The sequence below is a fragment of the Cicer arietinum genome, chromosome 5, assembly GCF_000331145.2.
Source record: "Cicer arietinum cultivar CDC Frontier isolate Library 1 chromosome 5, Cicar.CDCFrontier_v2.0, whole genome shotgun sequence".
NCBI classification, from domain to species: Eukaryota; Viridiplantae; Streptophyta; class Magnoliopsida; order Fabales; family Fabaceae; genus Cicer; species Cicer arietinum.
The window spans coordinates 50,152,313-50,165,483 of NC_021164.2; the positions used below are offsets into that span (position 1 = coordinate 50,152,313).

Genomic DNA, 13,171 nt, shown 5'->3' on the forward strand with positions numbered 1-13,171 from the left:
TGATAGTGATTGATTGTGTTCATCAACGGCTTGACGATGCAAAGCTGAAAGTTGAGAAGACTTGTTAAAACTTTTAAACTAAGTTCGGTACTCAACAACTTGATGGTATAAAGTTGAAGTTGAGAAGATTGAACACAATCATTGTGACTAACCAAATGTTCAAGTGTAAGTTCTAAATGTGGATTAAATCTTTCGAAGAGGGGATTAGACGTAGCTACTAAGTTAGTAGTAAACCCGAATAAAATAGTTGAGTAATTTATTTATCATTTCAGTTTTATCACTACAGTTTTAAGTCATTTGAACCATTTTAAAGAAACACTATAAACACAATTCAACATATGTTGATTCATGTAATCTTGTTGCTCCTCTTGCTCATTCTCCTCTTGGTCATGCTATGTATGATCCTCAAACGCATGATCTTGTTGCTCCTCTTGCTCAAACTCAAGCTGAATATAATGAAAGAAAAAAACTAACCCACCCAAAAATTTCAAGAATGAAATTTCCAGAAGTTATTTTCAACTGTGGAATTAAAACTTCTGGTAATAATATTTCAACCGGAAATTGCAAAAATGAAATTTTCGGTTGAAAACAACTATCAGATATTTCCAATTTTCATTTGAAAATAACTCTCAGAAATTTCATTATGAAATTTCTAGTATTTTAATATAATTATCGAAAATTTCAGTTATGAAATTTCCAGTTAGAAAAATTCAGAAAAAATAAATAAATAGTTTTTAAAAATTTGGGAATGAGGTGGTATGATGAAGATATTTGAATTATTTTAACTTTTACTATTCACTTAAAGGTATTTTTGTAAGTTTAACAATAAAAATTATAAATGGGGCATACAAGTCAAATTGTGGGGGTACAAAATTCAATTTTCTATTCTCTTAACCTTACTTGTGTTGAAGTTGATCGTTGAACTCTAAAGTTGTTAATATGATTCTATATGGTACTACAAAAAAACGCATATCTTTTAAACTATTTTGCAAGACACTCTAGTATCCCTCCGATTACTCGATTGGTAGTTTTCTATTATTCACATATATCGTGAAGTTAACAAATTTGTCGATGTTTTAGCAATTTAGGTCATTCCTCATCCTTTGAAAAAGCTCATTTGATGTAATACATGCTAGACTTAGTTTTTTGTTGTTGCTCTTTTATGATGTTTGTTGAAAAAACTCATCTAATGTAATACATGCTAGACTTAGTTTTTTTGCTCTTTTATGATGTTTGAGGTGTTTGCTTACCTCTCTTGGTTTTGTACTCCCCACAATTGGATTTATACTTCCATTTATAATTTTTATCCCTTAACTTACTAAAATATCCTTAAGTGAATAGTAAAATTTAAAATAAATTCTGAATAGTAAAATCGAAGAAGCGAAAAATACTATAGAACATTCTCAACTTCGACCTCCTACACAATCTAATAGGAGAGCCACTGTTGAAAAAAGAAGAAAGAAGATCGAAGAGATGTAACAAGAAGATGATTATTAAATTCAGCTCGAGTTTGAGTAAGAGACGCAACATGATCCGATGAATAAGGATAATATACAACCTGATCAGAAGGAGCATGAGCAGCACTATAATAACATGCATCAACATCAGCAGCCTGAACAACCTCTATTTTCTGAAGGTCATTTCACTCTTTATGTGCTTAAGGACTATGAGCACCACATTGCAGTTAGAGTGTGAAATGAACATGTTAGTAAATAATTTATTTTATTACATAGTATAGTATATCATAGTATGTATAATTTAATATATTTATAGTATAGTTTATTACAAGATCGATTTTATGAACTCAAGTTGTTTGAAATATTTGATTTACTGATTCACTGGTGTTATGAACAGTTTCATTTAATTTACTGAAAAAGGTCAAATGATAAAATATACTAATTGAGAAAGAGAAGAGAAATTGAAGAAGAAAAAAAACAATTTTTCAAATAATTATTTTTAATAGTGAAATTGCTTAGTATATATATATATAGAAAACGAACTAATTGTTAATTTATTGTGTTATTTTAATTAAACATGATAGATGTGGCTTGAAAGTGGTTTCAAATGGCAAAAAATAAGATAAATTCATTGATATCAAATATGTATTTCCTACTCAGATAGATCAATAGATTACTACATCTAGATTACGTCGTCTGCAACAATGTAGTTTGCACATGATCGACAATAATCTTATATCTGCTTTTGTTAAGAGATAACACGTAGAGACTAGCTCATTTCACGTGTCATTTGGTGAAATGACTATTACTCTTGAAAATGTTAAGGGTATTTTGGGCACACCATGTTATGGAAATTTTTTCACACCTCCTGCTAATGTGAATGAAGATTTGGCCATTGCTGTTGTCATTGATGTCACAGCCTGAAAACTAAACGTCGTGACCGGCGCACAAGCTATACTCCTTGTCTGGCAAGCCTATCAACTAACTTAACAATTAAACGACTAATTAGTTCTCAATAATCATTTCAAAACAATATATAATTTTTCTCGAAATTTCGACAGAGTACCCTTTGTAACTTCAACGTTCCCAAATTTATAAAATTCATGTTTAACTTTCAATTCAGTCATAATTCTAAAGAGTAAAATCTAAATATTCAATACATCTCCCAAAAAGACTTTCTAGACTCAAAATAGTTACAAATTACATCAGAACTCAATAGACTTTACCAAAAAAAAAAAAAAAAAAAGGTCATCGATCAAAGAGGCCTACCAAAACAAATATCATCCAAACTTGAATCTACTAACAGCTTGCTACTCAGCTATCTACCAATCTGAAAAAATAATAATAATAATAATAAACATCAAGTGGTAAATCACAAAGACTTAGTGAGGAGACAACAATTATCATAAACTAGAAGGGAAACACAAAAAGGCACAAATAACTGTTTGACAATCTTCTGGCAATTATGATATACACATAATAAAATCATTAAACTTATAATTTAGTTGTTCAGATAGAAATATTAGAAATTCAATAATAGCGAAGCGAAATCAAAATGAATAACCTTACAATCATCATAAAAGTCAAACAAGTAAAAATACAAATTCTTGAGAACCAAGAGGCGACTTCATATCATTGATAGCCTTTTCCTTAGGGATGACTCCATCTAACGGATAGCTCTCTCCTCTCAATCCTGCAACACATCATCACACATAAATTAGGGAGCTTACATCTCGTTGATAGCTCTCACCTCCTACGGATGACATTTCTCATATGGACGACTCCATCTAACGGGTAACTGTCCCTAATCAAAACGAGGTAACTAGGTGCACCTAACGTCGTTAACGATTTAATAATTATAACAACGATTTCTCAAAACACGTATTTAAAATCATATATTTTTCATCTAATTCATGGAAAACATATTCAATCGCATAACAATTAAATATTTAAATACTTTTTAACTCGAGATAAATTATATAACAAAGACCATTAGAATAAATAAATAACAAAATCGAGATAAATTTCGAAGATTATGTTCCCCAAATTTTTAAATAAATACTTTAATATAAAAAACAAGTAAAATAATAATTATAACATTATAAAAATATATTACGATGACCGTCGTCAACTCACTACTATGGAGAATCTCCTAAGTTTGTTCTCTAACAACTCTCAGAGTAGCAGGCAGGACCTCAGCTGACAAATCTGAGTAAAAAAAATATTTTTAAGACTTTAAAAAAATTATTCTAAAGTTTAACTAACTCTGAGAAACCATAAAAATCATTTAAATATACTCTAAGCACAAAATAAGATTTTTAACCAAAACTATATTTTTTTAGATATTCATACTAGCATTAGAGTTGTGTATTTACCTCAAAGAGTCTCAATAAACAACTCTCAAGAGATGGGTACCTTTCTCCTTTCTTAGAGCATAAACCCTAAGTCAAAAATTATACCCAAGAACTTGTAAAAATATGAGGAAGTGAGAGGGAATGAGAGTGATAGGGTGGGGTTGGTTTGTTTTATCTATTTATTATTATTATTATTATTATTATTATTATTATTATTATTAATTATATTATATTATATTATATTATATTATATTATATTATATTATATTATATTATATTATATTATATTATATTATATTATATTATATTATATTATATTATATTATATTATATTATATTATATTATATTATATTATATTATATTATATTATATTATATTATATTATATTATATTATATTATATTATATTATATTATATTATATTATATTATATTATATTATATTATATTATATTATATTATATTATATTATATTATATTATATTATATTATATTATATTATATTATATTATATTATATTATATTATATTATATTATATTATATTATATTATATTATATTATATTATATTATATTATATTATATTATATTATATTATATTATATTATATTATATTATATTATATTATATTATATTATATTATATTATATTATATTATATTACACATGTGATATTTAGCCTATATTATATTATATTATATTATATTATATTATATTATATTATATTATATTATATTATATTATATTATATTATATTATATTATATTATATTATATTATATTATATTATATGTATATTGACACGGGGCATGTCAATCTCCTCTCCTTATAAAAATTTGTCTTCGAATTTATTTAAATTTTATTTATTTATTAAATACCACTGACCTTGAGTTTCAACATAAGTGTAGGTACTTTGTAAAGATGACTTATTCGGGTTCCCATACAGTTTCTTCACCGGATGGACCACGCCAAAGAACTTTTACCAAAATGATATATTTTGAGCATAAACGTCTCACTTGGCAATCAAATATAGCTACCGGATGCTCAACGTATAATAGACTCTCATCTAACTGCATGTCATCATGATTAATCACATTAGAATGGTCATGAAGATACTTCCGAAACATCAAAATATGAAAGACCGAATGAACACCCGAGAGATCCGGTGGAAGTGCCAAGCGACACGCTACCGGTCCGACTCTCTCTAAAAGTTCAAATGGTCCAATGAACCTTGTACTTAGTTTCCTCTTTTTACCAAACCGCAAAACTCCTTTCATTAGTGAAACTCGTAGGAATACATGTTCTCTCACTGAAAACTCTAAGGGACGATATCTCTTATCGAAATAAGATTTTTGTCTACTCTGAGTTGTCACTAAACGATCCCGAATCAATTTAACATTTTCAATGGCATCTTGAATCCACTCTGGACTGACTAGTTTAGCTTCTCCAACTTCAAACCATCCTATCGAAGACCTGCACTGTCTTCTGTTCAAAGCCTCAAACGGAGCCATATGAATATTAGATTGATAACTATTATTGTATGGAAATTCCATCTGTTTGAGGATGAAAAGGTTTGCTAAGCTTCAAACGAGTTTCTAATGAAGTTTGGAACAACTTCCAAAATTGAGCAGGAAATTGAGCCCATAGGTCAGAAATAATAGACATCGAGACACCATGCAAAGAGACAATTTTATCTAAATAAAGTTTAGCTTATTGAGATACGGTATACGTAGTCAGGCAAAAAGTGTGCAGATTTGGTCAACCGATCTATAATCACCCACACTGAGTCATAACTCTTTTGGGTTCGTGGTAATCCTGTGACAAAATCCATAGTGATGCCTTCCCACTTCCATTCAGGTATTTCAACAGGTTGAAGTAACCCCGCTGGTTTTTGGTGCTCAGCCTTTACTTGTTGACACACTAAGCACTTGGAGACAAAATCTACTACGTCTCTCTTCATTCCTTTCCACCAATACAAGTCTCTCAAGTCTTGATACATCTTATTAAAATATGGGTGAATTGTATAAGAAGAGTGATGAGTCTCCTCTAAAATTTTCCTCCTTAAGCCACCAACATTTAGAACACACAATCGAGACTTCAACCTCAGCACACCATCAGAATCAACTGAAAAGTCTGAAATTTTACCAATTTGAACATTATTTACCATATTCACCAAGTATGGATCTTGACTTTGAGCTTCCTTGCTATCGTCAACTATGGTTGGACGAATTTATACATGGTCTAAAAATAACCTCGAATGATCAAGTTCAAATTGAATTCCACTTTCAACATTTTCTTGAAACTCTTTAATAATTGGCCTTTTTACACTTCTGCTATATGAGCGAGACTACCTATGGATTTCCTACTCAAAGCATCTGCAACAACATTTGCCTTCCCTGGGTGGTATCAGATTGTGCAATCATAATCTTTCAAGAGTTCCATCCACCTTCTTTGTCTTAAATTTAAATCTTGTTGTTGAAATATATGCTTAAGACTTTTATGATCGATATAAATCTCGCAAATTTCACCATATAGATAGTGTCTCCAAATCTTAAGAGTGAAAATTACTGCAACCATTTCTAAACCATGTGTTGGATAGTTTACCTCGTGCCTCTTGAGTTGTCTAGATGTATAGGCAATACCTTTACCTTGTTGCATAAGTACTCAACTGTGACCAACTCTAGAAGCATCATAATAAACTGCACAACCTTCCCCATCTATCGGTAATGCCAAAAAAGGTGCCGACGTCAAGTATTCCTTCAATTTTTGAAAGCTTTCCTCACATGCATCAGTCCATCGGAACTCCACTTTCTTCTGGGTCAACCTAGTTAACGAAGATGCAATCTTTGAGAAATCATTCAAAAAAAATCGATAATAACCGGCTAAACCAAGAAAACTCTGAATCTCCTTTATTGTGGTAGGTCTGGGCATATTCTGCACTGCTTCCACCTTACTTGGATCAACATTTATTCCATTCTTAGACACAACATGACCTAAAAATGCCACACTATCTAGCCAAAATTGACATTTTGAGAATTTGGCATATACTTGTTTGTCTCTTAAGGTTTGCAAAACTAACCTTAAATGTCGCTCGTGTTCTTCTTTACTCTTGAAATAAACAGGGATATCATTAATAAATACAATCACGAATTGATCCAAGAATGGTTTTAAAACGCGATTCATCAATTCCATAAAAGTTGATGGGGCATTAGTAAGCCCAAAAGACATAAACAAGAATTCATAAAGTCCATAACGCGTACGGAAAGTTGTCTTCGTTATGTCATCCTTTTTAATCTTTAACTGGTGATACCCCGACCACAACTCATCAATGCGGGGTAACATGTATTTATTCTTTACAATTACTTTATTCAATTGTCTATAGTATACACATAACCGCATGAATCCATCTTTCTTCTTCACAAATAAGACTAATGCTCCCCAGGGAGAAGAACTTGGACGAATAAAACCCTTGTCAAGAAGATCTTGAAGTTGCTCCCTTAACTCCTTAAGTTCTGCTGGGGACATACGATAAGGAGGTATAGATATAGGATGATTGTTAGGAACCAAGTCTATAGAGAACTCAATCTCCCTATCAGGTGGCAACCCAAGAAGTTCTTCAGGGAAAACATCTGGAAATTCACATGCTATTGAAGTTTTTTTTCCAACTTCTCCTCAGCCACTTGTGTATCCCTTACCAAGGCTAAGTACGCTTGACAACCTCTTCTCATTAACTTGTTAGCTCTCAAGGCTGAGATTTGGTTATGTGGTACCCAACAATGCTCTCCTTGAAACGAGAAAACTGATTGCCCCGGTATCTCAAATTCTACCACTTTGTTATGACAATCCAAAGTGGCATGATAAAAAGCCAACCAATCCATACCCAAAATCCATCAACTCTATCAAGTCAATAACTACTAGATCTACCGGCAACATCTTGCCATCAATAGTTATATCACAAGAACGATATACCGACTTAGCAAGCAAATTTCCTCCAACAAGTGTAGCTACAACTAAAGCCTTTCTAAAGAAGATGAACATTTACCAAGTCGAGTAGCAAACCACGAGGATAGAAAAGAATGTGTAGCTCAAGGATCAAACAAAACATGAGCCTCTCTATAACAAATAGAAAATATATCTGTAATTAATGCATTGGATGTCTGAGCATCCTGACGAGTCAAAGTAAACACTCGAGCCTAACCTCTTCCTGCTGGTATTTGACCTCTACCACCAAATCCTCTACCTCCCTGCTGAGATGTTCCTGAACCTCTGACATAAGAATTTCTACTTTGTCGCACAAATGCAGAATGAGCTTGAAATGATGCCAAAGTTGTTTGTGTTGATGCATAACTAGAGGATGAATGTGTCGTGTCTATAGGACAATCCCTCCTGATGTGACCTACTTGACCACATTGATAGCACACCTTACCATTACCATCTCTGGAACAATTTCCAAAGTGAAACCTACCACAAATAGAACATCGTGTAGTTGAAACACCAGAATGTCTCTGAGGGAAAATGGATTGTGATGCTGCTCCATAATCTGATCTATGACTCTGCACTTTCCTAGAAGACTGCCCGCTATGACCACCTCTTTGAGACATGATTCTTTGTTGCCCCTAATAACCAAACATATATCCACCACCTCAATTCGAATAGTTATTGTAAGATCATTCAACCATTTGTTTCTTCTGTGAATCTTGTCTATTGCCTCCTTATTCCTTATGTCGTTGCTCAATCTGAAGAGCCAAACTCAAAACCTCAGCAAAAGTAGAACAATTCAACCCAACCACATATCTAAATAAGTAATCCTTCAATCCTCTGATGAACCTCTTAACACGCATCTTCTCAATGATAGGATAAGGAGCGTGTCTAGATAGCTGTGTAAAACGAGCAATATACTCTTAAACTAACATACCCTCTGTTTGCTCTAATTGCTCAAACTCATGAGCTAATCCATCTCTAACACTCTCTGGAAAAAACGAACCATGAACAACTGAGAGAACTCTCTCCATGCTAATAGAGGTGACCCCACTTGTCTACCACGTGACACTATATCAAACCAATCACGTGCCACACATACTAGCTGAAACGATATCAATTCTACTGCTCTTACCTTAGAAAAACCCAATGCTCTCCAAAGACGCTCTAGACTATCAATGAACTGTTGTGGGTCCTTAGTTGCGCTAGACCCATAAAAGTAACCTCAATACCATTCGTTGCAGCATTCGTCTGATGTTTAACTTGTCTAACCTCTTCTTGACCTCTTGTTTAACCTCTTGTTACGCATCAATTAGGGAGCTTACATCTTGTTGATAGCACTCTCCTCCTACGAATGATATTTCTCATAGGGTGGCTCAATCTAACGGGTAACTCTCTCTAATCAAAACGAGGTAACTAGGTGCACCTAACGCCGTTACCAATTTAATAATTATAACAACGATTTCTCAAAATACATATTTAAAATTTTATCTCATTTCATCGTAATTCCTGGAAAACATATTCAATCGCACAACAATTCAATATTTAAATATTTTTAACTCATACGTAAATCAAACTAATAACATACTATATAGCAAATACCATTAAAATAAATAAATGACGAAATCGAGATAAATTTCAAAGGTTGTGTTCCCCAAATTTTTAAATAAATACTTTAATATAGAAAAACAAGTAAAATAATAATTATAACATTATAAAAGTATATGACGATGACTGTCATCAACTCACAACTATGGAGAATTGTCTAAGTTTGTTTTCCAACAACTCTCAGAGTAGTAGGCATGACCTCAGCTGACAAATCTGAGTAAAAAAAAAATTCTCAAGACTTTAAAAAAATTATTCTAAAGTATAACTAACTCTAGGAAACCATAAAAATCATTTAAATCTACTCTAACCACAAAATAAGATTTTTAACCAAAACTACTGAGTAAAAAAAATCTCAAGACTTTAAAAAAATATTCTAAAGTATAACTAACTCTAGGAAACCATAAAAATCATTTAAATCTACTCTAAGCAGAAAATAAGATTTTTAACCAAAACTACATTTTTCTAGATATTCAACTAGCATTAGAGTTGTATATTTACCTCAAAGAGTCTCAATAAACAACTCTCAAGAGATGTGTACCCTTCTCATTCCTTAGAGCACTAACCCTAAGCCAAAAATTATACCCAAGAACATGTGAAAGTATGAGGCTTAGGGAATGTATACCTTTTCCGTGGGTTTATTGTGACTTTAAGTGAGAGGAAGAAGAAGAAGAAAATAAAAATGAAAATGGGGATATCTACAATCAGTACCAGAGGAAACATGTTAAACAATGTTATTTTTATTTAACTTATATTTTCCACCTCTATCACATTCAAGAATTAATTTACTTACTTCCTTTCTTCATGTTAGCCTACTTAAAAGTCTATTTCATTGTAACATTTTTGAATAAGTAATCAATCATATCTTTAAATAGATTAACGAGTTAATATGGCAATAAAATTAAATTTTATTTTGATATTTGACATTATATTTTGAAGAATATGTCAAAAACTAAATGAAGTTAATGTACGTAAATTACAAAAGTTGAATACATAACAAACAAAAAAAAATTAATATAATATAATAACTAATGTAGTAAAAAATAGGTCGGCTTAATAGCCCTAGACTTATTATGTGGCTTTAGCCTAACATTTTTAACTAAATAAGCTTTTTTAGAAGCCTATATCTCATATGTTTAGAAAAAAAATATAGTATGACCTGAACTTGACGTAGACTAGGTTCTATCAATTAGACTAGCCTATTCTCATCCTTATGTAAGAGCAAATAATGATAACAGCTATTGAAGCTTCTCATAATTCAAAAATTTAATTAGTTGTGAATAATTTAATTAAATCTATACATAATGGTGTTTTTTACATCCCTACAAATAAAAAGTTTTAAGAAATTCAAAATTTAAAAATAAATTATGTACTAAAAATTTAAATTAATAGCAAAATTTCAAATACAGATTTTATACTACTGAAAATTGTATCTTAAAATTTTCAAAACACAATTCAAAACTTTGAAAATACAAACAATTTCTAATAGTGTTAATTTGTGAACCGAATTTTTTTTAAAAATAATTTATTTACTTCAAATTTTGATGAGGTATTCAATTTATGAGCAATTTTTTTACCTTTAATTAAATGAAAGGAGAAAATTTGAATTTTTTACATTTTAATATATAAGTCTATCTTGTATTTGGACCCTCCATTCTAAACATTAAAATTGTGATTTTGGTTACTCAATTCTCCTTGAGATGGCTTCGAAGGAGTTCAACTTCTAGTGATTGCCATATTAATGATCTTGTATACAGACAACGGGGTTGATCACTACAGTTGGGAGTAGTAGTATGCTCCTTATCCCTTTTGTTATGATACTTCGCCATCTCAATTTTTAATCCAATTTTCAGAACATTATTCTTGAATATCGTTTACAGAGTAGTTTGAAGAAATATTAATACACCAATTATAGTTTACTGTATTCTCTTTTTTTTTTTGCACAAGTTTGTATTCTCTTTTTTTTCCACAAGTTTATGTTTAACAATCGTCAATTAATTAAAAAATTAATTTTTTTTCAAGAATGAAAGACGCACCGCACCAAACACGCTAATACATAGTTATTTTACTAGTTTATTAGGACATAATTTGGCAATCTTGTCACATTTTGGTAATAGTTTTTTTTGAATGATTTCAATATGTCAAAAAAGCAGTATTTGAGTTGCGTCTTTACAAAAATGTGAATCAATTGTTTAATCTTTTAATATCATAATTCAATTAGTAGGGTATTAAGACTATGTATTAGTATCTTATACGCATATGTTTATTGTGCTTCAAAGGTTCAATTCAAAACAAGTTTCAACCTTTTATTAAAAAAATTTATTAAAATTCCATATTTTAATACATCTAAACATCATTAATTTCACTATAAATATGATAACAAGAGTGTGTTGAAGGAACTTCATCTACATCAATGTTTTTGACAATGTTTTTATGTTTAGTTTATAGCTGTACATTATGTTTACTACTTTTACAAAAATTTAGTATATTTTTCTTGGTATTAAAGAGTTAAAATAGAAAAAATTTCTTAAAACAGTGAAGATTGGTAAGCAAGTCAGACAAAATCAAATGCCTCAAATAAATTGAGTTCAAAAAGGATTTCTCCTTTCACACATCTAATTGAATCATCATACTTGCATTCCATAATCAACTTCTGTTACAGTTTCACATTGCAAATAAGACATGTAGTATGCCTCAAAATTGAATTCAGCAAACATAAATATTTTCAAAATGTTCATCTTATGCTACAAGTAAGATAAAACAATGATTAGACAGATAAAATCAAGTCAGATTTATCAAATGCCTCAAATATGTTGAGTTCAGTAAGGATTGCTCCTTTCACACATCTAATTGAATCATCATCCTTAACAGTAAGACAAATCAATGATGGCATTTCACACATAACAAATCCAATAATCTTTAAACATAACTAGCAAGTCAGAAGGTTTGCCTCAAAAAAATTGAGTTCAGCAAGGATTTCTCCATTCACACATCTAATTGAATCATCATTCTTGCTTCCAAATAACATTAAATTAAAAAAACAAGCAAAATGGCACAAGCAAACATTTAATTTGATAAAAATTTGATAAAAATGTTACCACTTGTTAGTTGAGGCATTAATAAAGCACCAAATGAACTGAACTTGAATCAGCTAAATCTCAAGCTCAAAACTTACTAGAAGTTATTCAGCAAAAGAAGTTAACATGATTAAAGCAACAAATTCAAAGGTAAAGGGTCTATGCCTCATGAATATATGAAACAAATGGTGGAGAAGAGAACATAGAAGGAAAACCCTTCTATGAACTCTTAATTGTTATTTAATTTAGCACAGCAATGACTCAAAACGCTTTCATTTATTTGAAAGGCGATCTTAAGGGCTGTGCTTGTTTAAATAAATCAGATACAATACCATATAATAAAGAACACCAACAACAATAACATTATATACTATTTCACATGTTATTGTTATATCTATGAAAAACAAATTGAAAATACAAATTATTAAAAAAAATATAGTGAATCCCTCTGACTTCATTTTCTTCAAGGAAATTCAGTCCACTACTTTAATGATTATAAATCATCATAGGGATACAAATTCATAAAAGAAAAATTTCAAAAAATAAGATAAAATTAAACATCCTAAAGACTTAAAACATCAGTTACAATAAAAAAAATCCTGAAAATAACAGGAGAAAACCATACGTTTTGAATACAAATAAAAATAAGAAACCAAGATTCTTAAGAAACAGATCGGATAAATATAAGAGAAATTAGGGTTTGA

The 13,171-nt window shown here is 30.5% G+C and overlaps 4 non-coding genes across 4 annotated transcripts; all 4 read right to left on the reverse strand.

Annotated features, from left to right (window-relative positions):
- Positions 1–11,934: 11,934 nt before the first annotated feature.
- On the reverse strand, positions 11,935–12,032 carry LOC113786808 (small nucleolar RNA Z266). The gene has a single exon (XR_003473122.1). It is a non-coding gene; the product is annotated as a small nucleolar RNA Z266 (small nucleolar RNA).
- A 134-nt stretch (positions 12,033–12,166) lies between these two features.
- LOC113786809 (small nucleolar RNA Z266) lies at positions 12,167–12,263 on the reverse strand. The gene has a single exon (XR_003473123.1). It is a non-coding gene; the product is annotated as a small nucleolar RNA Z266 (small nucleolar RNA).
- Positions 12,264–12,317: 54 nt separating this feature from the next.
- On the reverse strand, positions 12,318–12,410 carry LOC113786810 (small nucleolar RNA Z266). Its single transcript, XR_003473124.1, has one exon. It is a non-coding gene; the product is annotated as a small nucleolar RNA Z266 (small nucleolar RNA).
- A 498-nt stretch (positions 12,411–12,908) lies between these two features.
- LOC113786816 (small nucleolar RNA R21) lies at positions 12,909–12,981 on the reverse strand. The gene has a single exon (XR_003473130.1). It is a non-coding gene; the product is annotated as a small nucleolar RNA R21 (small nucleolar RNA).
- Positions 12,982–13,171: the final 190 nt, after the last annotated feature.